We start from the raw sequence: 13,280 nt of genomic DNA, 5'->3' as shown, positions 1-13,280 counted from the left end.
TTTATATTCAAAATATTGGGAGGGACTATCCTGCATACCACACTTGGTAAGATGGAGTTTTTATATAATATTAAAAAAATATTATAATTTTAATATTATATATATGTGTGTGTGTGTGTGTGTGTGTGTGTGTGTGTGTGGAGTTATAGCTATTTAAAAATTATTAATAACAAAAATAATTCTATATGTTATACAAAACAAGTGAAAATTAAAAGTTTTTTAAAGTTAAAACATTCATTTTATTAGTGTGTTGTTCAAAATCAATATAGCTTAATCTTAATTCCATATCTACCAAGAGCGGAGAGCAATCAAATCTTAAGAGGTGCAAACATTTCCTCAAGTTTTGCAATAAAAAATAGTAGATTCAAAGTTAAGATGAATCTATGCTATTTTTGTTTTATGATCTAATTAGTACAAATTTTAAACAGCAAAAAGCTAAAACTATCCTAAATAAAAAATCACAAAAATTGTTAGTTTTTAAATCGTGTGTTTATATTTTTCCCTTTTCCTCTCCCTCCCCTTAGAATTTAATGAAAATGAAATTATGTCTCTATAGTTAATACAATAATAGATATACAAGCCAACAATATGGTTCTTTAAAGAAAATTATCATCTAAGCTATAGAAATATGCTACAAATTTATTTTTTCTTTAAGAGTATGTTTAGATGGTATATGTCATTTCTTTTATGTGTGTATATGTAAATTTGACATGGAGTCTTTGGAAAGGAAGGTGTGTAATTCCCTATAGCTTTGAAATGATTGAAATGTGTATAATGTTGCATGGTTTGAAATAACTTCTTATGATTAATGGAATTAAATTAGATGTTAGTTTCTTTATTGTCATCTATTGATGAAATTAGATATTTTGACAAGATATCATACGGTATAGTTGTGATATCATTTTCTTTGATGTTGCCATTCTTCCACTTCTCACCTCAAGGAAAGAATGAGATTAGTGAAACCTTACTAACCCCAATCAACATCTAACTTATGGAGATCCCAATCAACAATTAATTAATGAAAAGTGGACATGTCATAAATTAGATTTGAATCTAAGTGAGGGAAGAAAATAACTCCCCTCTCTATCACTCGAGCTATACCTGATTAATATTTTGTGTATGTGTGAAAGAGAAAAAAATAGTATGTTATGGATGTACGATATATGAATTGTAATAATTATGAATGCATGTGCATGTTTATGAAGAAAACTATGAAATGTGATTCAAAATTGAATAGATTATGGATAAATGTGTTTGTTTTCTAATATTGTTTGAGTTATAGTGCACATAGTTTTGATAAATGTATGCACAATTTGAATAAATATGCATATAACAACCAAATAAATGATTAATTATCTATAAAATTAATATTTGATAGTGATGTTTAGTTGTACTAATAGTGTTATGATTATAAGATAATTATAATATAATGTCTATTAAATGATTGATCATATTATGTTTATATGATTATTGAGTATTTCGCATATGGTTAAATGTTATGGGATATTCTATAATTGAGAGTTAATATTAGAGAATAGTTTCTTCGTCTATATAACCATCTATGCTATTAAATATTATAAGACACCGTACTTATGAGTTATTTCATTATAATTCTATATTACCTACTCTAAAATTATGAGATGGCTAAGGCAATAGAGTATTTTGAGATAACTAGTGACATAAAGTATTTTGAGATGACTAGAGAAATAGAGCTTTTCAAATGTTTAAATCCTTAGGAATTTTTTAGATTTTTTAGATTTTAAAGCCATGAGAAAAATTGAATTTATAAAAAGTCGAGAGATTATTAAAGCTTTATTTACACACCACCCCTACCGATTTATGATGATTAATTTTCAATGTCTATCCCATTCTCTAATAAAATGAGTCATTACATCCATCCCATATTGTTTAATATATGAGTAGTTTTAGTAGAAAAATATAAGCCATGGTAAGGAAGACCATTTAACAACCATATGTAATTAATTAGGGTTGTAAATGGAAGAAATTAGTGGATTTCTTCTGTTCTTCATATTTGAGTGTTATGTATTTACATTTTCATTATGTATTATAAAAGGAGGTAGATCAAGCTTGTTTGACTAAATGCTTTATTAGTATTTGGGTGAACCTACACATGATAATAACATATATATTTATTTACTCCTTACTTTATTATTAATAAAATATATTGGGAATCATATAGTGTATTTCTTTGTTCTTCATATTTGAGTGTTGTTTGGATTATGAATTATTTAATTATATATTTGTATTTTCATTTTGTTTATAAAAAGCATGTAGATCAAGCTTGTTTTACTAAATTCTTTATTAGTATTTGGGTGAACCTCTTCACACTATAATAAGACATATTTCTTTATCCATTACTTTATTATTAATATATATATTGGAATCATATATGGTTTTTGAATTTTGAATTTTGGATAATAACACATAGATTTCTTCACTTGCACTTTATTATTATAATATATATTGTGAATTATATTTTATGTAGTGTATTTTTATTAGGGAAAAAATGGATAAAAAGTATATTTAAATAAAATAAATATATAACATTTAAATATTTAAAGAAATTTTAAATAATGAGTATGTTGGAATAATGATTAAGTGATATAAATTAAAAGTTAGATCAGGGTTATTTTAAGGTAATTAAGCATTCACATATAAATAATAAGAGTAATATATAAAGTTCGAAATTATGTATTTTTGGGAAGTATTCTTTCTTACATATCTGTGCACATAATATGAGTTTATGTGGATGGGATTTTAATGAAATTGTGTTATTAAATTGAAGAGATACATGTTATTATTTGTATATTGATGTTTGTATAAATTATTGAGTGTCATGGACAATATGAAATGTAGAAGTTTGTATTGAATAGTTAGTTGAGAGATCTATGGGGATAGGAAAACCATGATAAAAACTTGTTGTTTGAGTAGATAATTAATATACACTTGGTGATTATGGGTTTGGAAGTATTCAATTTATTAATCGAGGGTTGGTTGAAACAAAAGACCTTTTTTCCCCACACTTTGCTACCTATTAAATTTCCAACAAAGAACCACTTTTGGAATTGTAGCTAAATTAGACAATAGAGCTTATTCTCAAAATTGATTGGTTTCAATAGATTATTGACATTGCACTAAAATAGGTATGTCTAAGAATTTTTATTTGCAAGTTGAAATATGAATTTTGAATGGTATATTGTATAAATGTGAATTCTCCTTTAGTTTTGTTAATTAAAATAAAATGAATAATTCATTAATGAATTGAAATGAAACCCTAACAAATAATATAACAATTATACGATATTCACTTATAGAACATTGTTTAGATTTATTTGAAATAGCGATAAATTTTATAAAAAATTTGGGATGACATGAGAAAGTGGGGTTCTCTTCAACTCGAGAGGATACATTGAGTTCACTTTATGATGGATTCTAGGCCTAGTCTCTAACAATCAAGCAAAGCCTATCTTGTATACTAGGAAGTAAATTTAACCTCTTCCCTCACTATGCAAAAGCTCATCATAGTGGGAGGCTCTAAAAACATGATTTGACACCTCCACCCAGGAACAAATCCTTGAGATGCCAAGTTGAGCTAAATTTTCTACCAAAATTGATTATGTATTCATTTGATCTCTCAAATGGATTTCTACCACGTCCCTCATATTAATAACATTCTAGCATATTTCTAGGTTAATAAGCCTCTTCAAGAAAAAGTTGGGGACATTTTGATTGACAGACATGGATCCACTCAACTAATATCATAATGGCTTCCTTATTAATCAATGGTCACGTATATGAGATCCAGATGATATGTCTTCACCTCCTTTACATCATGCAATAAAAATGATCTTCATCGCTCCTTGTTATTTCATTATGTCTTTCCCTCTTTCTTATATCATTCCCTAGCTTTGTGGGATCTTGCAAGATGTGGCTAATTTCCTTATTTAAAGGTGTCATCATTGCAACTATATAAAAAGATAATTCCTTTTGGATGGTTTTTGGCATCATGCCAATCTGCTCCTATCACCTTTGTTCTCCTTTCATTCGCTTACTATTTTTGGGTTCTTTTTACAATTGGTTCAAAGTTGTTTCATTGGTCTTGACTTTCTAGCCTACTGGGAAATATCTAAACCCATGTTATCCCTCTACCAACAAGCTAGAAAATAAAAGATCTCTACTCATCTCTTCACTTCCTCCAAAATGAATCCACAAGTTTGAAATATAAGTTAAAAGAGTTCTAGAAATTCAATTCAACATAGAAAATTAATTCACTTGGTCCAAAATGAATGTTGGGCACTTTGATCTTAGGCGGGGAATATCTAAGTAGTTAACCACTTGAAATTCACACACACTCTACTTTAGTTCACTCGGGAAGAACCTCTTAAGTTTGTGCAAAATTATTCATTCAAAGATTGCAATGCTTTGTTCATTTAATCCTTGGAGACTACTATGTAAATGTTCTTTTTAAATATATGTAATTCCCCACTATAATCTTATTTAGTAGTATCTCACAATATATTATCTTCAATCTATCTTTTCAAATTGTACTCATACACTTCGTAATTTTGTTACATTCTTTCAAAGTTGATTTTGCTAATACATATATCTCCAATTAATATTATATATATATTATATTATATATATATATATATATAGATACCAATTTATAAGGTTTTTTCTTAGAAAATATATTATAGATTTGAGAGGTGGGTCCGTTGTCCACAACAAAAAAAAGTCTTATACACCAATTTAGTGTCTCGCTTGGCAATGAACTTAAAATTAGATAATAATAATAAAAAAATAATAATAAGTTTATTTTATGATAAATTTATTATAAAACAACCCTAATAATAAAAATAAAAAATAAAAATAAAAAAACCCAAAATTGGATAGGTTAAGAAAATGCCACCAATTTTTATATTCAAATTCTATCATTATAAAACAACCAAAAAAAACACCAAAAGTGAGATAGGTTATGAAAGTCCCACCAGTTTTTATATCTAGTAAATTTTATAACAGCAGTGCTTTTCTTTATTATATAACATTTATTGAATATTATATGTTTATGAATTTTTTTAATAATTTTTTATATATTTATTTTATATTTGTCTTTATAAATAAATTAGCATTTAACGAAAATTATGCACAAATAAATTTAAAAAAACAAAACAATAAAAATAAATAAATAAATTATTATGCTCTTAAGCTTTCAGAAATATTTATATTAAATAAATTTATTTATTTTTGTTGTGGTTTACAGATATTCTGGTCATTGGGTGGCCACTATGTCCACAAAAAATCTGGGCTGATCGACCCTGAACCCTGAAGGGAATCAAGCAAGCCCCGCTGCCAATAACTAAGCCTAACCCTAAGAGCTTCACAGAAAATGGACCCTGTGACTTCCAGGTCAGAGGGGCACTGATTTGACTAATTAAACTAGTCGTTGCAATTATTTATATGAAATTAATTGTACAGAATAAAAATGCGTTTATTTTATAGCATCTACCGAGTATTATATGTATTCGGTTCAACGAAATTACTTTTTAGTAATTCTTCATGTCTCCTTTTTTTATAACTTATGTCTTGCCTTTACATAAGCAAACAGGTATATAACAAAATAAAAAAAACAATTGTATGGTTCTTTTTCTGACTTTCGGTTAAGTATTTTTTTTGGTAAATTCATACTTTTGCAGCAGAGTATTTTTAATGTAATAATCCCTGGAGATATTTAATACTCTAATCGCAAAAAGCTTAACGCTTTCCTCAGCCCTCATAAAAATTCAATAATAATAATAATAAATAGGAAAAGGAATTGTCGATATTCCCGTCGTTCTCTCCCTTTTCATAATTTTTTAAACAGAAACATATGACGTACAACTAACACATATTTTGTTAACAAACATTAATCATTATCTAAACCGCATATGCACAAGAGTTAAAACAATAGCAATATATTATTAATTAGCATATTACTTTTCCATTCTCCTTCGGTTTGGCTTTTCAGGTTCTCCATATTGTTTAATAATAAAATCTAAATAATAGATTTTCTGTTGACTTGGGTTTGATGTAAAATAATTATTATTGTAATATAAAAGTTAAAATTATATTAATTTAAACCTAATTTATTTTAATAAAATTATTTTAAACTTTATGATTATAAGAAATAATTATTTTGTGTATGGAGTATATTTTAACGGTTTTTTATTTGGTCCACTCCCGTAACATGGTGGAAATAGATGAGGAGAGGGACCCCCGAAGGTTGAAACCCTTAAGGTTCTGTTTTATTTCAGCAACATAGTGTATTAAGGTGGGGCCACACCCCGAAACCTTGGATCGCGTAACGTTTTATAATTATGATTTTGGAAAATTTTTGAGATAGGGGCTTTGTGGGGGTAGTTTGATGTTTGGTCATTTCACATAGAAATGAGACCAAAGGGTGAAAAAAAAGTATAAAGGGAAATAAGCCCCCCCATAGGAATATGAAGGGCTTAGTACCTAATCACCCAACCAATGATCATATGACCAGATCATATGGAGAAAAATATTTAGCCCTAGGGTTAAAGGGGCTACATATTATAGTAACTATCCAATGGCACTTAAGACGCCCTTTTTAGAGAGTAGTGGTCATGGGAGTGGTTTCCCACTATGTCGATGTATAGATTAACGACTAAGAGCTACCCCGTGGTCACTGCTCCCAAAACCACAAATGGCTTAGGAGTGGTGTTGAGGGAAATTCTTGAACCCAATGGTTTTTGAAAATTGAAATAATAAAGGAATCAGTCGCAAAACAAGGCCTTGGATGACCTTTTCTCTCTCCTCTAGAAAGATAGGTAGCAACTCGTAACTGGCCGAGACAATATTAGAGGATGATATCAGTATGGATATGTGGCAGGTAGATTCAAGGTGTTTGGGCACCCAAAGGGCCCATTTCTGAGTGACATGTGTCACCACTCAGAGGTCGACACGTGGTAAGAGTGACGACATTGTGATGTCATCCTGCCAGCAAGAGCCCGATAGTTTGTTAGTGGTGCGCATAGAGGTGGTATTGGGCAGAAGGGACCATGCCATAGTGGCAGAGTGACAAACAATAAAGAAAGCATGGGGTGGCCCCCACGAGACATTTTTCAGCCCAGTGGATAGCCCTCGACATGATTGAAAAGGGATTAGTGCCCAGGGCCTAAGTCGATGGTCACAAAGACCTAGTCTTATGGCTAAGAAGTAGGACAAGGAGCCAATGAAGGGGTCTTAGGTTTAGAATAGAAAAATTGTCAGTTTTGACAGTGTAATTGGCAGTTAAACCAACTTAATGATAGATAAAAATAGCAGGCAGATTGCTAAATCATGTAAGAAGGAAGACTGACTAAAACAAGCAGAAAAACTCAGTTTAACTTGCCAAGAATGGTTGTTCAGGTTAGATAACTTGGAGAACAAGTTTAGAGGATTAATCTAAATAGGAAAAAGGAAAATAATAAATGCTTGATGCATTAATTCAAAAATAAACAAAGCCAAAGTTAGCAAAAGGAAAATCTATAAAAAATAGGTTTGTTTAAGAAGAATGATTACAAGTTTTTGAGACAGGGCTTCTGGTGCAACAAAGTGTTTGTATGGTGGTCACAATAATCAACAATTGTTGTTGGTGTTTTTGAGTGGTGACTGAGACAAATTGTTTTTAAAAAGAAGAGAATGCAATCATTGATCCTAGTATGAAAATGGATGAAAAATGGAACAATGAGTGTCATAGCATTGTAGCTTATCAAGGGTTGGTGCTCCTTCTAGTGGGTGTTGGAGAATAGTTTTGGTTGTAGCTCTAGTCAGCTGTAGCTGAAAAATCAGGGAGTTTTAGCTTCTTGCTAGTTGTAGCCAGAACATTGTAATTGTAAGTTGTAGCTTTCCCTATGAATGAATTGATGGGCAATTTTGAAAGTTACTTGTGCTTGTGTGTTCCATTGTGATTGTTGACATTAATCTTTTGTATGGTTATTTAAATTTATTTTTGAAGTATTGAATGGTGTGCATTGTTGGGTCGTGGAATTGGTATGCTTCTTCCCTTTGTTTCTTCATTTAATGATTCGTTTTTCAAGTTCTTTAAGTTCAATTTATAATCATTTGAGAGATAGAAGCTCTAGAAAGTAGTTAATAACATCTTAGTATTCTACCTTGTTAATGAGTTAATTTGAATACTTAAGATATCATAATTCACAATTTGGGTTAATTTATGTATAGGAGATATTTGATGGACGATTGTTGTTCCCTCAAATCGTTGAAGAGGAACCAAGTTAAGGAAGAACCATTGGGCTAATCGTGGCATGTTGATTAAGGATTCACGCCTATTTGCACGAGACAATCAAGGAGAGGATACAATATGTTAGGTCAGAGATTTTATAGTTTAAATAATAAATCTTGAATAATAAATCTTGAGAATCTTCCGATTCACAGGATAACTTTACTATTCTAGCATTAGAAATACATTGTAATATATAAATGCCATTAAACTTCAGTAAACCAGGGATGATTTTGATTATTCTCACCAGCTGTAAAAGGTGATTAAACAACATAATTTCCTTAAAGTTTTACACACCTTTTTGTAATCCATTTTGATATCAATGAAATTTCATATGGTTTAGCTTTAATTTAATATATTGAATTTTCTCTAAGACAGTTACTTCCAGAGATGTGGGCCTAGTCATTGGAACGATCGTTGTCTTCCTTATATTATTACCTTTTATTACTTTTCACTTGAATGACTTGTTGTTCCCTATGTGAATTCTTAGATTTACTATTCAACTGTGTGAATCTTTAGACTTACGATTCAGTTGCGTGAATGCTCAAATTTACTATTTCGTTGGATGAGTTCTCAGATTTTATTATTCAGTTGTGTGCATCTTCAGATTTACTTTGTAACTGAGTGAATTACCATTACCATGCTTTACTGTTATCATTTACGAGTGATTATAGTAATTAGTGATTAAGAGTGCATTTATTTTTAAGAGTGTTATACATTATTCTGAAATTTCGCATTTGTTGAAAATGCAACAAGATGATGGAGCTTAGTGGAAAGGAGTCGCCTTCACTAAGTTGGTCCGCAGGGTATTTTTGGCGCAAAGTCTATTTTTAGACATATGGATCATGGTCTATGAGTTGCAGGATGTTGTTTATGGATGATTGGTCATGTTGGTAAAAATAGATGGACTTCTATTTTTGGTTCACAGCGGAGTGATCAGAGTCTATTTTTAGACTGCCAGGCTAAAAATAGAAACAATCAAATATTATTAGCCCTTAGTAATATTTGGACTCTAAACATTATCTTATCCTCTTGGAGAACTTCAATTTGAGCTACAGATGTGGCACATGCAGCTGTCAGAAGGAAATACGCTTTCTTTGTGGGTCAGTTGAGCTATTGCATGCAGGACTTCAGTTAGAACTCATGTGGTTGAGTTTGGTGGAGTTGATTGTGGAGTTGATGGAGTTGTGTTCAATTTGACTTGGTTGAACTAGTTGTATTTTAGTCTAACTAAAGAATACACTAGTGATGAGTTGTGTGAATTAAATATTAATTAATTCACTAATTATTAACTCATAATGCAACTAAAGAATACATCAGTTAACTCAGTGCATGTACAGTTCAGTGGAGATAGGTGTTAGAGGTTGAGATTGCTATCAGTTGTGACTATAGTTGTGCATGAGATCTTACACAATTAATGGGATTGAGTTATGCCAATGAGGATTGCACAGTGTGGGCCAATATCAAGGCAATTGTAGCTTGTGCTCACGTGATTTCTCTTACAGATTGTGCAGTGGAGGCAGGCAAAGCAGCGGAGGAGATTTGAACCTGTGACTTGTTTGGATCTGATCTAGTTTTGTGTGTAACAGGTGGAGATAGTACTGAGTACTTGTGAGGATTATTGTACTATGTATTGTTACATGTTCTCAATCATTATAATATATAGATAGTGTGGGGTTTTCAGCTGTATGCTTTCCCCAGGTTACATACTGTGTTAATGTGTGCATGCGATTGATGTTTCATTGTTTTTAATGCTGCTAAATTGATGATCAATGTAGAGGAGGTTATGTATTATGCATGTATTCCGCAATAGTGTATAATCGGGATAATCTCTGTGAATAAGTGTTTATTATTCAAAATTTCTACATGGTATCAGAGCTGTTGATCATCAGATCTATTATTCAGAAAGTGTTTACATTTTATTTCTTCAGGCAGAGTCTGTAATCGGGCCAGGTAGCCTCTGGATTCATCCTTCCTTTGGAAGGTGAGATATCCGGTAAAAGCCCATACAGTCGATCTCTGTACAAGAAATACTTTGTTCTCACGAATTTTAGATCAGAAGCGGTTGAGTTTTGAGCTGGTGGAATGGCGCTCAAGGATAAACTCAGAAACATCTAAGTGTGAGAATGGAGACAGTATGCCCCAGTATCTCACGAAGTTCACCCAATATAGGGATGAGCTGGGAAGTGTGGGGGTGACTGTCGATGATGAGGACTTGGCGAGCTTGGCTCTCCTTGGTCTTCTAAAGAGTTGGCATTCCTATCAGGACTCTGTCAATGGTTGGGAGAAATTGCCAGGATGGGAGAGACTTTGGTCGGATCTTGTGCAGGAGGAGATCAAACAGAGCACCATAGACAGTTCTTCATGCATGCATGATGAGGAGAACTGTGCCTTAGAGAGTAAGGTGAAGAAGGGGAAGGAGAAGGGTTCTCTTTCTGAATCCAGTTCTTCCAATCATGGGAAGAAGGTTGACAAGTCGAAGGTGAGATGCTTTCTTGTCATGAGTTGGGCCATTATGCTACTAATTTCCCAAAGAAGAAATCCAAGAAGGGATCTGGCGAAGGATTTGAAGGTGAGGCACTTGCTTCGCAGTTCGAGTTGGATTTCACACTCTTCGCATGCATGGTTTCATCCATGGTGGGAAGTGGTTGGTTTCTTGACAGTGGAGCTTCTTTCCACATGACCGGTGACAAGAGTTTGTTCAGTACTTTGGAGGAGAAAGATCTCCAGATACTCGTAGCGATGGGTAATGATGAGAAGTATAATGTCTCAGGTGTAGGCACGGTTATTTTTCAGAGGGAGCATGGAGCTTGCCTTACCTTGACCGATGTCAAGTATGTACCAGGACTGAAGAGAAACTTGGTGCTGATCGCGATGCTGGAAGACGGAGGCTATGATGTAGTCTTCAGTAAGGGAAAGGTTTTCCTTAGACACATCATCACTAGACAGGTGAAGCAGATTGGTTCACGCGTAAAGAACCTGTATGCTCTTGAGGTTCAAGATGCATGTAAAGCCTTGAGCAGCGAGGCAAATGATGGAGACTTGGTGGTTGAGAGGGAGCATATATTACCTCTCAACATGCAGAACCAGATGAAGTCTCAGATGATTGTGGAGGAGCCACGATTGGTGCAGCAGCTTCAGGAGGTTGTGGAGCAGCCACAACAAGGGAAGCTGAGAGGAGATCGAGTAGAGACATATACTCATGTAGAGACCTCCAGTAGGGGGAAACTCCAAGCCAGGTGGGCTAAGGGATCGCATGCAGCCACACCTCCAGGTAGGAGGTGGGGTGATGTGGATTGATTGTCCTAGGGAGGAGGGGCAGGATCCTTGAGGTACCCAACCTCTTGGATGAGACCTTGCTACGGGAGCCCCGATGTGGAGTAGCAGGAACTGACTGATTGAGTAGAGACAGATGCAGATGGAGCGGCAGAGAGAGTGACAGTGCAGGGAATCCCAGGACAACGCATAGCTAGCAGGCTGCAGCAATGCGAGAGGCACAAGTGTTTTGCACAGTGATAAGTGGCACAGAGAAGTGTGCAATGGTGCGAGATGCATGGAGATGTTGCAGTAGCGCAGATGTCAGAGAGGGAGCACTTGTCAGTAGCAGTTAGAGCTTCAACATCAGAGTATGTTCCTAGCCCAACAGAGTGGTCAGTTGGGAGTGTTTTTGTTCCAAGTGTTGTTGGAGCAAGTGGACCGGGAAAATGTGTTGCATGCAGAACATTTCAGAGGTAGGATAGGGGTTGCTGATAATCCATATCTTGTTGAGAGGGAGTGTTGAAAATGCAACAAGATAATGGAGCTTAGTGGAAAGGAGTCGCCTTCACTAAGTTGCTCCGCAGGGTATTTTTGGCACAGAGTCTATTTTTAGACTATGTCTATTTTTAGACATATGGATCATGGTCTATGAGTTGCAGGATGTTGTTTATGGATGATTGGTCATGTTGGTAAAAATAGATGGACTTCTATTTTTGGTTCACAGCGGAGTGATCAGAGTCTATTTTTAGATTGCCAAGCTAAAAATAGAAACAATCAAATATTATTAGCCCTTAGTAATATTTGGACTCTAAACATTATCTTATCCTCTTGGAGCACTTCAGTTTGAGCTACAGATGTGGCACATGCATCTGTCAGAAGGAAATATGCTTTCTCTGTGGGTCAGTTGAGCTATTGCATGCAGGACTTCAGTTAGAACTCATGTGGTTGAGTTTGGTGGAGTTGATTGTGGAGTTGTGTTCAGTTTGACTTGGTTGAACTAGTTGTATTTTAGTCTAACTAAAGAATACACTAGTGATGAGTTGTGTGAATTAAATATTAATTAATTCACTAATTATTAACTCATAATGCAACTGAAGAATACATTAGTTAACTCAGTGCATGTACAGTTCAGTGGAGACAGGTGTTAGAGGTTGAGATTGCTATCAGTTGTGACTATAGTTGTGCATGAGATCTTGCACAATCAATGGGATTGAGTTATGCCAATGAGGATTGCGCAGTGTGGGCCAATATCAAGGAAATTGTAGCTTGTGCTCACATGATTTCTCTTGCAGATTTTGCAGTGGAGGCAGGCAAAGCAGCAGAGGAGATTTGAACCTGTGACTTGTTCGGATCTGAGCTAGTTTTGTGTGTAACAGGTGGAGATAGTACTGAGTACTTGTGAGGAGTATTGTACTATGTATTGTTACATGTTCTCAACCATTATAGTATATAGATAGTGTGGGGTTTTCAGCTGTATGCTTTCCCTGGGTTACATTCTGTGTTAATGTGTGCATGCGATTGATGTTTCATTTTTTTTAATGCTGCTAAATTGATGATCAACGTAGAGGAGGTTATGTATTATGCATGTATTCCGCAATAGTGTATAATCGAGATAATCTCTGTGAATAAGTGTTTATTATTCAAAATTTCTACAGCATTGTAATGGGGATTGTTGGTTTGGTGGAATTTAATATCTTTTTTCGAAGAAATAGCTAAACAG

Source organism: Pinus tabuliformis, chromosome 9, assembly GCF_031772625.1.
Source record: "Pinus tabuliformis cultivar Carrire ecotype Pingquan chromosome 9, CPIR1, whole genome shotgun sequence".
Taxonomy (NCBI): domain Eukaryota; kingdom Viridiplantae; phylum Streptophyta; class Pinopsida; order Pinales; family Pinaceae; genus Pinus; species Pinus tabuliformis.
The sequence above is the reverse complement of the archived record's forward strand: the minus strand, read 5'-3'. Positions refer to the sequence as shown.